Source organism: Elgaria multicarinata, chromosome 3 (assembly GCF_023053635.1).
Source record: "Elgaria multicarinata webbii isolate HBS135686 ecotype San Diego chromosome 3, rElgMul1.1.pri, whole genome shotgun sequence".
NCBI classification, from domain to species: domain Eukaryota; kingdom Metazoa; phylum Chordata; class Lepidosauria; order Squamata; family Anguidae; genus Elgaria; species Elgaria multicarinata.
Genome location: NC_086173.1, coordinates 62,148,567 through 62,162,370, shown reverse-complemented (window position 1 = coordinate 62,162,370; position 13,804 = coordinate 62,148,567). Strand labels below are relative to the sequence as shown.

General features: G+C 44.4%; 1 protein-coding gene across 5 annotated transcripts in view; it reads right to left on the bottom strand.

The window, feature by feature from the left end:
- Positions 1–7,882, bottom strand: part of BRD4 (bromodomain containing 4) — a 92,867-nt gene extending 84,985 nt beyond the window's left edge. For 2 of the 5 annotated variants that reach the window (XM_063120457.1, XM_063120460.1), the window contains exon 1: positions 7,670–7,882. The gene's annotated coding sequence lies outside the window, so the exon portion shown is untranslated. Of the gene's footprint in view, positions 1–6,691; positions 6,780–7,669 lie in introns of those variants that run through there. The other 3 variants (XM_063120459.1, XM_063120461.1, XM_063120458.1) reach the window with 2 other exon arrangements.
- Between the last annotated feature and the right edge of the window lie 5,922 nt (positions 7,883–13,804).

Here is a 13,804-nt window from a genome sequence, read left to right as displayed (position 1 = left end):
GGGCCTTTCAGATAGCAATAGCCATTAATCTAAACTTTACCCTCATGTCAAAACTAGTGTGTTCATACTGAGAAGTTAAAAGGTTATCTGACAATGAACACATCCTAACTTCACTACACAAAGGGACAAATACTGATATGTTTTACAAACCTGGATACGAAGAGTCAAGAATAAATATGAACACAGAAAGATAAACCTGCAGCATGGATACTGTCTGGAAGAAGTCGCTGTGTGCAGGAGTTGAGGGAAGCAGGGGCATTTTTGCCATTGTAAAAAAACAGATCTCTGTTCATTACACAGGATTCACCAATTCCCAAAACAAATTTCTGTAACAGTCACACTATTTCATGAACTTTTTACACTAACTTGGCCACAGCAATAGACTACATCTGACCAGGACTGAAGGAAATCAGAGGAAGCAGGCATCTGAGGTAAGAGTGCAGATGAGGCAGCAAACAGAAAAGTGGCAAAATGCCAAATGAGATCAGGGAATGATGTTGGCACTTGCTGGGCCACCCTTACTGCTACAAACCATCTATATGGCCACAATTCAGTAGGTGTCTTGGTAATATAGAAGACTATAAAACTGGTCTCAGAAGCCAGCTAGCAGGGCAAGCTTTGCTTTTACATTTCATGTTTTTTCAAAGCTCTCAACAGTTATTCTTCTGTTCTCTGTGTGAAGCATAACTGCACCTAACATGTTCCTCAACTCTCTGGTAAATAGTGTCTTGACTCAAGGAAACAACCATGTATTCTCTCTCTGCAATGAAAGAAGGGTCTTCAAGAAAAGGCATCAGAATCCTTCTGCACTCAGATCTTAAAATATATTGACAAATATTAAAAGGTATTAAATAATTAGTCATTATAATTTTTCATATTCCATTCTGATTCCATGCATTGTATCTCTAGTAGCCTGTAGTGTTTATGATTACATATTAAACTGCATTGAATTATAATCCATAAAACATTTTGGAATCCATAGATATTGGACCTGCAATGATTCAGCAATGAATTTAAAACTCAATGTAGATTTGTAACCATAACAAGGAATGCAAATTAAGTTTTTCTTAGTGAATCATACTGTAGCTGTTCAAATAGTATTTTATCAGGGCAAAAATAGCAAAATGAGTGAACTGAACAGTGTAATTTTCAATTTGCATCTGCACTACATCTCCTGAAGAAAACCAGACAGCCAAAATGTTAACACTGACATCTTGATGAGCCTGGAAGCTGATAAGTAAAAACTTCAAGTCATGGATCAGTGTCGGACACCACAGAAAGGTGATGTTATAACATAAGAATGCTGATGCTTTATCAAGTCTAAAGGACTCTGAAGAGCAAGACTAAAGAAAATCTCAGTTTTAACTCAAAACAGAAATAGTGTCTTTTGAAACAACGTAGACCAACCTTCACCAACCTGGTGCCCTCCAGATGTGTTGGACCATAATCCCAATCATCCTAGCCAGCTGTCAAGGCAAGGCTGATATAAATACAAAGATACACACACAATCATATATACCTTGCAAATGTTCTCATCTGGCCCAAACCAATCTATCAACTACATAATGATGTATTTTTAAGCATTTACCATCTTCTAATTCAATATTTACTATCCAATCAATATAAATACAAGCTATATTTTTAGCATGTATTTATCAGTTGTTTCCAAGATTACATTTGGACAAAATACTTCTTAACAAACTCCTTTGAAACAGATTTAACACATTTAATTAATCCTGCCATATATGGCCAAAACTCAGAACATTCTCCTGAAAGCTAACATGCTTTGAAATATACTGATTTAGGTAGTATTCCTCCAGTTCCATACAAAGGCTTCCCACATGAAGGTCTAAGATAAGCAATTCCTGTAGACTAAATACAGATTAAGCAAACACAAATACTAACTCCTTTGGTGTCAAACCGATCAGTTATCTCCCTGTACAGACAAGGCAGATATTTACAGAGACTGAAGAGGCATCTGTGGTCTTACTAGCCGCACTTTATTCAGTAATCCACTGACCTGAGGGCTTTGATAGCGGTTCATAGTTGCATGTTGCAGCCTCTCTGAATGGGGACAACTTTGGAAAAAAGCTATAGACGCCCCTGCAAGAACCTACTTTCCGTCAGTGATACAGAGGTATCTTAAATAGCATGAGCTCTGTGTGGGGAAAAACTACATCTGAGTCATCTTATGCTCTTAACTCTTGATGAATACAAATGCATCAGAAATCAAGCCATTCCCTAGTTCTGAATTTATCCCGCATAAGAAACTTGTGAAAAACATTTGGTTGGTTAGTAGAAAATGATTATGTTGGGAAGATCCTCTAAGCAAGAGAAATCTAGTCCCACAAAACAGAATTGCTGTCTCAGTACCATGTCAGACAACCATTCTTGCTCCTCCTTAGGAGGCTTTTGTTTTTAAAGAAGTGAACGGCTACACAAAGCTAGAGATGAAGAACTGGCAGGCCTAGGCTACATTATCAAATAGCAGATATGAAGAACTGCATTTTTGCTAATAATGAAGCACAGAGTTCACTGACTTGAGGAAAAAGAAATGCTCACATGAGCAGTCTACTCACTTGAGTCACAAACTGATTCAAGATCAAAGCTCCATTTTATGAAAAGGGAAATTGCTGTTGAATTTTGGCATGAGTGGCCAGCTCCCACCTTACGTAGCTTATGTGAGGGGGTGGGGAGAGCACAATTTGTCCCCAGTGTATCTTTGGAACCAAATCAGTTGTTTCTGGGAGAAATTCTGTATTTCAAGTCTTTAGCACTGGCATTTAGAGCTTTTCATGTAGTCATAGCTACCCCTTCTTTCACTCTAAAAGGAACAAGGGAACTGGATGGCCCCTGAGAATTTTTTTTAAAAAATGGCCATGCCTGTCCTGGGAAGTAAGAAGCTCACTTCTGATGGCTATAGCAGATTGGGACAATTTGGATTTATTATGCAGGGATGGAAAAGGCCTATGTGTCTTGCTAATTTAACTTAAAACATAATAAAACTGAAGGCTGAAAAAAGAATATTTCTTTCCTGATCAGGAAAAAAAACAGGCAATAAGCAGAAAGAAAAGAGGACACCTCCAAAGCAAGCCCAGAATAGCTCTCTACCTTCTAAGGATTTAAGAGAATCCACCTAAGGCAAAGCTCAGTGGATAGAAAGAAACATGATGCGTATAAAATCTGACAAACTCTGACAAAAACCCAAATTCCTACAACCACCACCAATTTCTCACATAAAACTGCAGAACTGTTACACTTTTACATAGCCATAGCCATTCCTTTTACCAAGAAAAAGCACAACAGTATATCTAGTATTTTGAAGAGTCTTAGAGATCCAGCTGAGTATACTTCTGTAGCAGAATGAGTACAATTAGTAAAGATTTGCTTTAACAAGAACTATGCAAGAAACAACAGAGGGCAACTTAGCAGATAACTCTGCACTGAATAAAGATTACAGCATAACAAGTCATGTACATGTAAAAGGGTATATTTTAGACACTTATTTTCCTCCACCACCTATGCTCCCTGCAAGTTACTAAGATTTTAACTTCTAAGTGTCGACTTAACAGATCCAACTACATCACCACCTGCATATCAGAAGCCATACTAACCCAAATACCCTATTTCTTCGATTCTAAGACACACTTTCCCCCCCATATAAACATCTCTAAAAATGGGGTGCGTCTTAGAATCGCGGGTGTGTCTTAGGGTTTTTTTTTCCTGTTGGTGGTACTGAAATTAGTGTGCGCCTTACAATCGATGGCGTCTTACAATCGAAGAAATACAGTATATCACTGCCAGCCCTTTGCACTAGACTAACATATTGAACAGGAAGTTCAAATGAACATAAATAATATGTGCTAATACTTAACATTAAACTGACCAAACTCTGGGTAGAAATATAGAAGAGAGGTGATTGCACAAAGTCAACATCACATAATTGAACCAGATTATGCATCTTGAGGGCAAGAATATCTTTACCAATATTAAGTCTGCTTCACATGTTATACCTTTCCTACATGTAAATATAGACAAACCATATACATTGCCATATGTGAAACTCAGAAATGTATTTTGCTTTATGCATGTTTGAAAAATACACCAAATTCTAAACATGTGTACATAAAGTAAAAACATGCAAAACAGTGTACATGTTTTCTCTCTTACAGTTTCTGTAGGGAAAGTTTGTGTGTGAAGCAGCTTTTAGTTGAACCACAGTAAATGACAAAGGAAATACTACCTTTGGTTGGAATCTTGCAGATGGAGTAGCTACCTTCTGGGCAAAACTACATGTATAACCAGACACATATTACTGTGGTTGTAAGAACAGCTTTACTCTTGCTATTCTAAGGTGCTCTTCATGAGTACTCAACTTGCTCCATGGAGTCTAGAGAACAATGTTAACCATCATAATTGACCAATTATGACATATTGGAATAACATTTTTCATGAAAGCAGGAAAATCCCTTCCATACCCTAACTACATGATCCAAGACAGCAGTTTCTCTTTCACCAACTTGAACTTGCAGCCATTGGTCCTCCAACACAGTGCACACAAGGTTCAGCAGATGCCACTGGCAGCAGCAAACTATTGAGTGTTTCATTGATACTCATTCATTCCTTCTGCTACTATAATTTCTGGTGGTGTGGGGTGGAAGAACTGAAAATCACAACACACAAGCTGAGTGGTCCTATTACAGGAATAGCTGCTTGCTTCACGAGCATATCTGAATCCAAGCCTCCTTCAAGCTGGGATTGTGGCAGCTGTTGGGACTAGGGAGCATTCCAGGAGTTTTATGGCACAAGCTAGTCTTCTACTCTTCCTACAGAAGAGACAGATGTCTCCTCAAAACAGAATCCTCTAGTAAAAATCAAGAGGGCCAAAGAAGTCCATCATCATCATCCAATGTAAAAAGCCCTGCAGGGGAAACAGCCCTGCAGATCAGTTTGGTGCAAGACACTGCCATGGGTAGGAGTGCACAGGAGCAAGGTGGTGTATTGCCTCCTGACTGCTCACTGCTGCTGTTTCCACCTTGCAAAACAAACCAGAAACTGTGTTGCGCTCTATGATGTCCGAACCCAGCACTCTGGGTTATTGAGGGAGAAACAAACCAGAGACCTGGTTCATACGTAGCAACTAGCTAGAAATTAAACAACCTGCAATTAGTTGGGCCACACTGCAGCAAGATACCTCCTGCTCTCTACCACTTTACAACTATTCCTGGGTTATTTGTTTTAATGTGTGAACCCAGAACTCTGGGCTTTTGAAGGACAAACAACCCAGAGTTCTGGGTTTGCATATCACACAACCCAGGAACAGGGAGCTCTTGGGCAGCTTACAAAAGTAGATACAAAATAGAAGTGGCTAGCAGGCGCGAGGTAGAGTGCTCACACGCATGTTCCTGCACAGCCCCAACTTACTATGGGTTGTTTAGGTAGGTCAGAGATTTTACCCAACAACAAACCATGGATTAAAAAACTCTGCTGTTTCTTCGTCAACAACCCAGTGGTGAGTTTGGCCATTATGGCACACAACTCAGGAATGGCACGCTCTTGGGTTGTTTTGCAATACTGTCAGGGAGCAACATGCTCGCAACTACACATGGTTTAAACAACCATGAGTCCTCGTTATGTACAAACCAGGTCTACACCTACAGCCAGTGAAATCCAAGTGCATGAATTTAACATAGTAGGTTTCACTCTTCAGTTTTAAATCAATCCTGATTTAAAACTGAAGAGTGAAACAAGCTATATTAAATTCATGCACTTGGATTTCGCAGTTGTAGGCGTACCTGGTTCGCACAGCATTTTCAGATTTATTGTTATCTCTTAAGTAATGAATTATTTGCCACTTAAAGACATTACTTACAAGTTAAAGCACTGATTTGTCCACAAAACAGCTTATAACATTTAGTCCAAAGGACCTATTAGCAATATTGATCAAAATCTTTGGGAGAAGTTATTATAAACTTTATTAGCTATCTAAAATTACAACGGGACAAAGCTTCAGGTAAAATGAAACAGTAAAAATTGTTCACTAATTTTATTGTAACATAATAAACACTATGAGTATGAACATTACAAAGGTCACTGTTGCCTCAGATTATGTTTATTAAATATCTATATATACAAATACTAGCAAGTGACCTAAATAAAATAAGATAATTTCACAAGCTTTGCAATTTTTCTATCAAGTAATATAACAGGTTCTATGCCAGAATTTCAACTCCTATACAACAAAAGTTCTCTAGAAGATCTACTAAAAATGCTGCCCTTTAGAAGTTAATGAATGTCAACTGCTCCTTATTTGGGAACACAGTTTGTACTGGATCCTCTTCTAAAAAGAAATTGGAATTATAATCTATGTCAACATTTAGATCCATCTAACTATAAACTGCTTTAAAACTAAGCGACTTTCCTGACAGCAAAGATATAGGATGGGGGAGACAGTGGTTACATGTGGTGAACAACTAAGAGAAGAGATACTTCAGGGGAGACAAATTGGAGCTTAAAATGAACGGCTAAGGGGCCAACTCCTGGCAGCGGTCCGAATCTGGTCACAAGATATATATATTTTATACAACCGCCGACTGCGGCCTTGCTAGGCGGGATACCGTTTGCCGCGCATCCTTCGGCCTTTCTAATCAGGCTACAAAACAAGAGAAATGTTGGAAGCCAAAATATGTACCAGTTCGAGCCAAGAAGCCAGCCAACAAGGCCTCCACTCGCAGGGAGTCACTGGGAGCCAAAGCACAGCCAGAGCTGCTCCTGAAATACCACCAGGTGGGGGCGGCGCTAGGGCAGGACCAGCGGTCGACCAGGCCTAGAGGAACCGCAACCTTTGGCAGGCAGGCTAGAGCGCGGAGCGAAGAGACGGAGTCGCCTCGTACCCGCTACTTCGAGGGAGGAAGGAACCAGACAGCCAGTCCCCTCTCAAGCGGCGGCTTCTGTTGCCCGCCCGCACGCCTGCCTGCCTGGCCGGCCGCCCTCCGTACCGGAGCCGCGGCCGCTACTACCACCGCTTCCCCTCCTGCTCGATGACAAAATGGCGGCGGCAGGAAGTACCATCAGCACCCGCCCCGCCCAGGCTCGCTCACTGCGCCACCCGCGCACCGGAGCCGGACACCCCTACGCAAAGACACTCGGCTGCTCTCCGTCTCATACGCACAGGCGCCAACAGTCCCGAAGGTGCGGAGCGCGCCCGCAACGTCCGCCGGTTTCATAGCGGTACGCGCGGAGGACACAGACATACTTACGGCAATCACGTACCCTACAGGGAGTAGCGAAGACGCTCCTACGTAAACTCCGCAGCCACCATAAACCTTCCACACCACCTACCGCAATCCGCGTAAGCGTGCAAAATAGCGAGCCACATCCTACGCAATAACCCGGCGAAGAACTTAACAACTGCGAAATGTGCGTAAATACAAAAGGAGAAAGATGCGCCCTTCAGTAGCACGGGACGCTAGGGACAATCTCATTAACAGACAGCTCAGATTGGAATGGTTCGCCTAAGACCTTTGCGCAATAGGCCTCCGCGCAAAATGCGTAATCCGCCTGACGCAACGGTCACATTACGCAATGCGGGTTACGCCGGCAAGACAACGTAACTGAACAAGGAGAATACCAACCCCCGCAACCGCTCCCGACCCGGCCCAGCTCTTACCTGACGCCAAACGAAGAGCCGGACCAGGCCGTATTGTCACTAGGCTCCTGCCAGACCAAATCCTGCAAAGTCCTGGCTAAAGAGAAAGCGCCGCACTCCGTAGGGAGGGTCGGGGACCACAGCGAGCCGAGCAGGGCAGACGGAGCGACGGGCAGCGGGACCAGCAACGGCGGCGCCACAGTGACCTCACCGCGCGACGCATTACGTCACCGCGCAAAAAGCCACGCCTCGCGTCAGGTTCCCTTATCGCCGGGCCACGCCCCCTTAAATGAGAAACCTCGGGATGGAAAGCGGGCTGGAATTTTTCCCAGTGTCATCGAGAGGGGAGTGAGAACGCAGTAACCCAAGAGGGCGGGGGAAGGAAGTTGAGGCGCCGCAGTCCCAGGGGGAGAAGGATGTTTGGCAGGAGGGATCTCTACTGCCTCCCGAAAGCGCTGTTCCTTACGACTGGAGGAGCTGCGCCCCGCCCTCGCTCCCTCCCCCACCACCTCTCACGGAGTAGACTCCCGCTCCTTGCCAGAATGCATCATCCCTTCCTCGACCGCTTCTGATCTCGAAACCATCTTCAGCCCACTTGTCCCAGAGAGCCATGAGCCCCCACATTTACTGCTCCAGAGAGCCATCAGCCCCCACATTTACTGCTCCAGAGAGCCATCAGCCCCCCATTTACTGCTCCAGAGAGCCATCAGCCCCCACATTTACTGCTGCCAAAACAGTTGTGCACTTGCCCGGGAAAAGCGTATGACTACAACTCCTGCCGCTTGTTAGCTCAACGCTGACCCTGTCAGCCCGAACACGTCGTCGATACTCAATCATCAAAATACTTGTTCCAAGTGCCCGGCGGCGTTTCACTTTCCCCAGCAGCACTCGTGGAAGTGTGTCACTGTGACAAATAGGAAAGGCAGGACTCTCGGGGTAAACGCGGCCGTAGTGCAATTCCAGCCCCTAAAAAGGTGGGAAAGCAGCCTTCCCCAACCTAGTGCCCTCCAGATATGTGGGATTACAACCCTCCTATTCCCCCAGATAGCAGGGCAAGAGGCAGATTATGAGAGTTGTAGTCGCATACATTTGGAGGGCACCAGGTTGGTAAAGTACACCAGGGAAAGGAGGCGGAAACCAGTTTCTGCGCGCCACCCCCACCCACCGGCAGACGAAGACCGGCCGGGTGATAAGCCGTGCCCTTGTCCTCCCAGCTCAATCAGTATTCTTTAGTTAATGAGTACGCAGACCGGAAAGGAGGGACGGGACGGGAGACGGAGCCTTTGTTCGCCTGCTGGCGCGGAGGACTTTGACCATCAACGCTCGCTCACCTCTGAGCCACAGCGACTGTGGCGTAACTGGCGAGCGGCCGCGCAGGCGGAAGCGCATCGGGGGAAACACCATGCCTGCTTTATCCTTGACATTTCAGGCCAAGGTGGAAGAGGGATTTGGGGCGGGTGGAGGATAACGCTCGACTTTAGGCAGGGCCACATCTCTCGGAACTCCCCTCCTCTTCGCCTGTTCTGCTCAGCAAGTCCTACCAAAAGAGCTCTCGCGAATAAACATATCCGATAACCTCCGTGCTCTGTTGGACAGCATAATTCATTTTACTAGAGATTACTATTGACAATGGAGGAGATCTTTCTTCCGCTGCCTAATTTAATGGACCATGCGGACTAAGGAGGAAGGAGTGGGGGGCGGTCTTGACTAGGAAACAGAATGGTGATGGTTTCGCAGTAGTAGCAGGGAGCAACAATTCTGCCACTAAACAGAGTTAAAAAGCACCATACACTACAGAAGAGAAATGGGGGTGTTATATACTCGACTGTGTGCCATTCACAAAAGGTGGAATCTGGGCCACATTGCAAATGGCAATTACAACAGCCATCTCTTAAGCAGAAGTAACTGACACCTTATGCAACTTAGTTATTACGTTTCAAAAACAGCAATTTCACCTTTTCATATATATATATATATATATATATATATATATTTGTATCCCGCCTTTTGCCCAATGCTGGGCCTCAAGGCGGCCTTACAAAGTTTAAAATATACATGCGGGCAGGGGGAGGGTAACAAAACCATAAACAATTAAAAAATACACAACAAAATTATAAGACATTAACGTAGATAGAGGGCTGGATTATTCTCCAAAGGCCTGCTTGAACAAAAAAGTTTTAGCCTGCTTCCGAAAGCCCATCAAGGAGGGAGCCAGCCTAGCTTCCCCGGGAAGAGAGTTCCAGAGCACCAGAGCAGCCACCGAGAAGGCCCTCTCCCATGTTCCCACCAAGCGTGCCTGTGAAGAAGGTGGGACTGAAAGAAGGGCCTCTCCAGAAGATCTCAAAGCACGGGCAGGCTCATAAGGGAGAATACGTTCTTTCAAATAACCTGGACCCGAACCATATAGAGCTTTATAGGTCATAACCAGCACTTTGAATTGTGCCCGGAAACAGACTGGAAGCCAGTGGAGCTGTTTTAACAGGGGAGTTGTATGCTCCCTGTAACCAGCAATCTGGCTGCAGCTCTTTGAACCAGCTGGTTTCCGAACACTCTTCAAAGGCAGCCCCACATAGAGCGCATTACAGTAATCCAATCGGGATGTAACTAAGGCATGTGTCACCGTGGCCAGGTCCGACATCTCTAGGAACGGGCGCAGCTGGCGCACTAGCTTTAACTGTGCAAATGAATTCCTGGCCACTGCTGAAACCTGGGCATCCAGGCTCAGGGCTGAATCCAGAAGTACACCCAAGCTGCGGACCTGCATCTTCAGGGGGAGTGTAACCCCATCCAACACAAGCTGAATCCCTATTCCCTGATCTGCCTTTCGACTGACCAGGAGCACCTCTGTCTTATCTGGATTATGCTTCAATTTGTTCGCCCTCATCCAATCCATTACTGCCAACAAACACCGGTTTAGAACAGAAACTGCTTCCTTGGAATTGGGTGGAAAGGAGTAGTACAGTTGGGTGTCATCAGCGTACTGGTGGCACCGCACCCCACAACTCCAGATAACCTCTCCCAACGGTTTCATGTATATGTCGGAGTCCCCCAGTACCACCTTCTGGGTCCGTCCATCCAGGAAGGAATGGAGCCACTGTAAAACAGTGCCTCCAAGACCCATCCCAGCAAGGCGGCCCAGAAGGATACCATGGTCGATGGTATCGAACACCCCTGAGAGGTCCAGCAGAACCAGCAGGGACACACTCCCCCTGTCCAGTTCCCGGCAAAGATCATCCACCAAGGTGACCAAAGCTGTTTCTGTCCCATAACCAGGCCTGAAGCCAAATTGAAATGGATCTAGATAATCCGTCTCATCCAGGAATCCCTGGAGTTGGGAGGCCACCACACGCTCCAATACCTTGCCCAAAAATGGGATGTTAGAGACTGGCCGGTAGTTATCCAATACAGTGGGGGCCAAGGAGGGCTTTTTCAGTGTGGGTCTTACCACTGCCTCCTTCAAACAGGTTGGGACCCTTCCTTGGCAAAGGGAGGCATTGACCACTCCGCTTACCCACTCAGCCAGTCCCTCTCTGGCAGCTTTTATAAGCCAGGAAGGGCAAGGATCTAGTATACACGTGGTGGCTCTCACCAATCCAAGGACCCTGTCCACATCATCGGACTGTGTATGTTCAGCTCCATCCCAAGGGATGGGAATATATATGTGAATAAGGCAGAAGGTAATAATAATAATAATAATAATAATAATAATAATAATAATAATAATAATGTTGTCTACAGGACTGCAACAACAGAATACTAGTACTACTATCCATCATGTCTATTCACAGTTTCTGGAAGAATTTATTGTGCAATTGAACAATGGGGGTTGTTTGTTTTTTGTCCATCCTAAGCATGTCTCTGCTGTATCTTTATTGCTATGAACATACAGAAAACCCTGTGGCAGGGATCTCCAGCCATTTTAGGCCAGTGGGCACATTTGGAATCTTCAAAGTATGCCCTGGGTGCTCTCACCAAACACCCATTTTCCAGAAGGCAAAGTGGTGAGGCTAAAACAAAATAAACTTGCCCCCAAAGCTAAGTATAAGGTAGAAGTGAGATTGGAGCTCCAAAACACAAAACCACTCTTTGGAACTCACAATTTTATGTTCTAAGACCCATTTCACAGAAATCAAATTGACGAGGCTCAGAAACAAATAACTTGATGAGTACAAGGCAGTGACGGGGTCTGATCCCCAAAAGCCAAATCACTTACTCTCCCCCACAAAGCACAACAGGATAACCCATTTCAGATGAGGCAAACTGGTGATGTGACGAGAAACACACAAACAAGCAAAACAGACCCCACTCTCCCATAGCCCCCTACCCTTCCTACAAACCCAGTTTACCTTTTATTTTTTGGCTGGCTGGCTCTGCTTCAAAACAAAGGTCTGGGCTGCAGCCACTCACCATTTTTATTTTCTAGGAATCTTTTTGTGGCTCAGAGGCATTCTTGGAAATAAAGGTAGTGTTGAAAGCCAATGCTTTGTGCTATGCCAGCACCCGCAATGTTTTTAAATAATTAAAAAAATAAATAAAAACCAGTAGGGGCAGGTAGCCTGGCAGACACCAAGGGAGGTATCTGTGGGCACAATGCTGATAGGCACCCCAGTCCCATGGGAACAAGTTCTATATATTACATTATGTACTATGAAAATAATTTTTGCCTTTAGATTTTATTGGGGGAAAGGGTAATACAATCTTTACCATTTTAGATTTAATTTGAACCAGAGTTTAATAGGGCTGAACCCCAGCATCAGTTTTCAGTATCATGGTTCAGCCCTGAAATCTCATAGAATCATAGAAGAGTTGGAAGTGGCCTATAAGGCCATCAACCCCCTGATCAATACAAGAATCCACCTTAAAGCATACCTGACAGATGGCTGTCCAGCAGCATCTTGAAAGCCTCTAGCTTGGGAGAGCCCACGACCTCCCTAGGTAATTAGTTCCATTGTTGTACTGCTCTTAACAGTCAAGAAGTTTTTCCTGATGTCCAGCTGGAATCTGGCTTCCTGTACCTTGAGCCCATTATTCCATGTCCTGCACTCTGAAATGATCAGTAAGAGAACCTGGCCTTCCTCTGTGTGACAACCTTTCAAGTATTTGAAGAGTGCTATAATGTTTCACCTCAATCTTCTCTTCTTAAGGCAAAACATCTCCATTTCTTTCAGTCTTTTCTCATAGGGCTGTTTCCAGACCCTTGATCATCCTGGTTGCCCTCCTCTGAACACGCTCCAGCTTGTCTGCATCCTTCAAGTGTGGTGCCCAGAACTGGAGGCAATACTCTAGATGAGGTCTAACCAGCACCAAATAGAGGGGAACCAGTATCTCACGTGATTTGGAAGCTATACTTCTATTAATGCAGCCCAAAATAGCATTTGCTTTTTTTGCAACCACATCACACTGTTGGCTCATATTCAGCTTGTGATCTACAACAATTCCAAGATCCTTCTCATTTGTAGTATTGCTGAGCCAACTATTCCCCAACTTGTAACTGTGCATTTGGTTTCTTTTTCCTACGTGTAGAACTTGGCATTTATCCCTATTAAACTTCATTCTGTTTTCAGCCCAGCGTTCTAGCCTATCAAGATAACTTTGAAGTTTGTTTGTTTTCCAGGGTATTAGCTATCCCACCCAATTTTGTGTCATCTGCAAATTTGATAAACATTCCCTGCACCTCCTCGTCCAAATCATAAATAAAAATATTGAAGAGCACTGGGTCCACGACTGAGTCCTGTGGTACCCCACTCGTTACCTCCCCACAGTTTGAGAAGGTACCATTGATAAGCACTCTTTGAGTCAGATTCTGTAGCCAACTGTGGATCCACCTAATAGTTGTTCCACCCTGAACAAAGAACAGAAACTGTCTTCCCTTCTTCCTTGAATAACCACAGGTGAGGCCCAACACATATAGGATGAGACACAAGAACATGGCATCCAAGGAAATTTGAGCCGGAGCACTTCACTTTTTAGGAAAGCAAGTATTTTCTCCATAGCACTGATATAATTTAATTATCATATTCTACATTAAGGCAGAATATAACCCCAAAGTATCAACAATTAGAGACAAAGAATTATACACTGACTTCTCCCAACAGAAAATGTGCCCATGTTTATTTTATTTATCCCCAAAGGCTTCTTCAGACCAGATAACTTGTC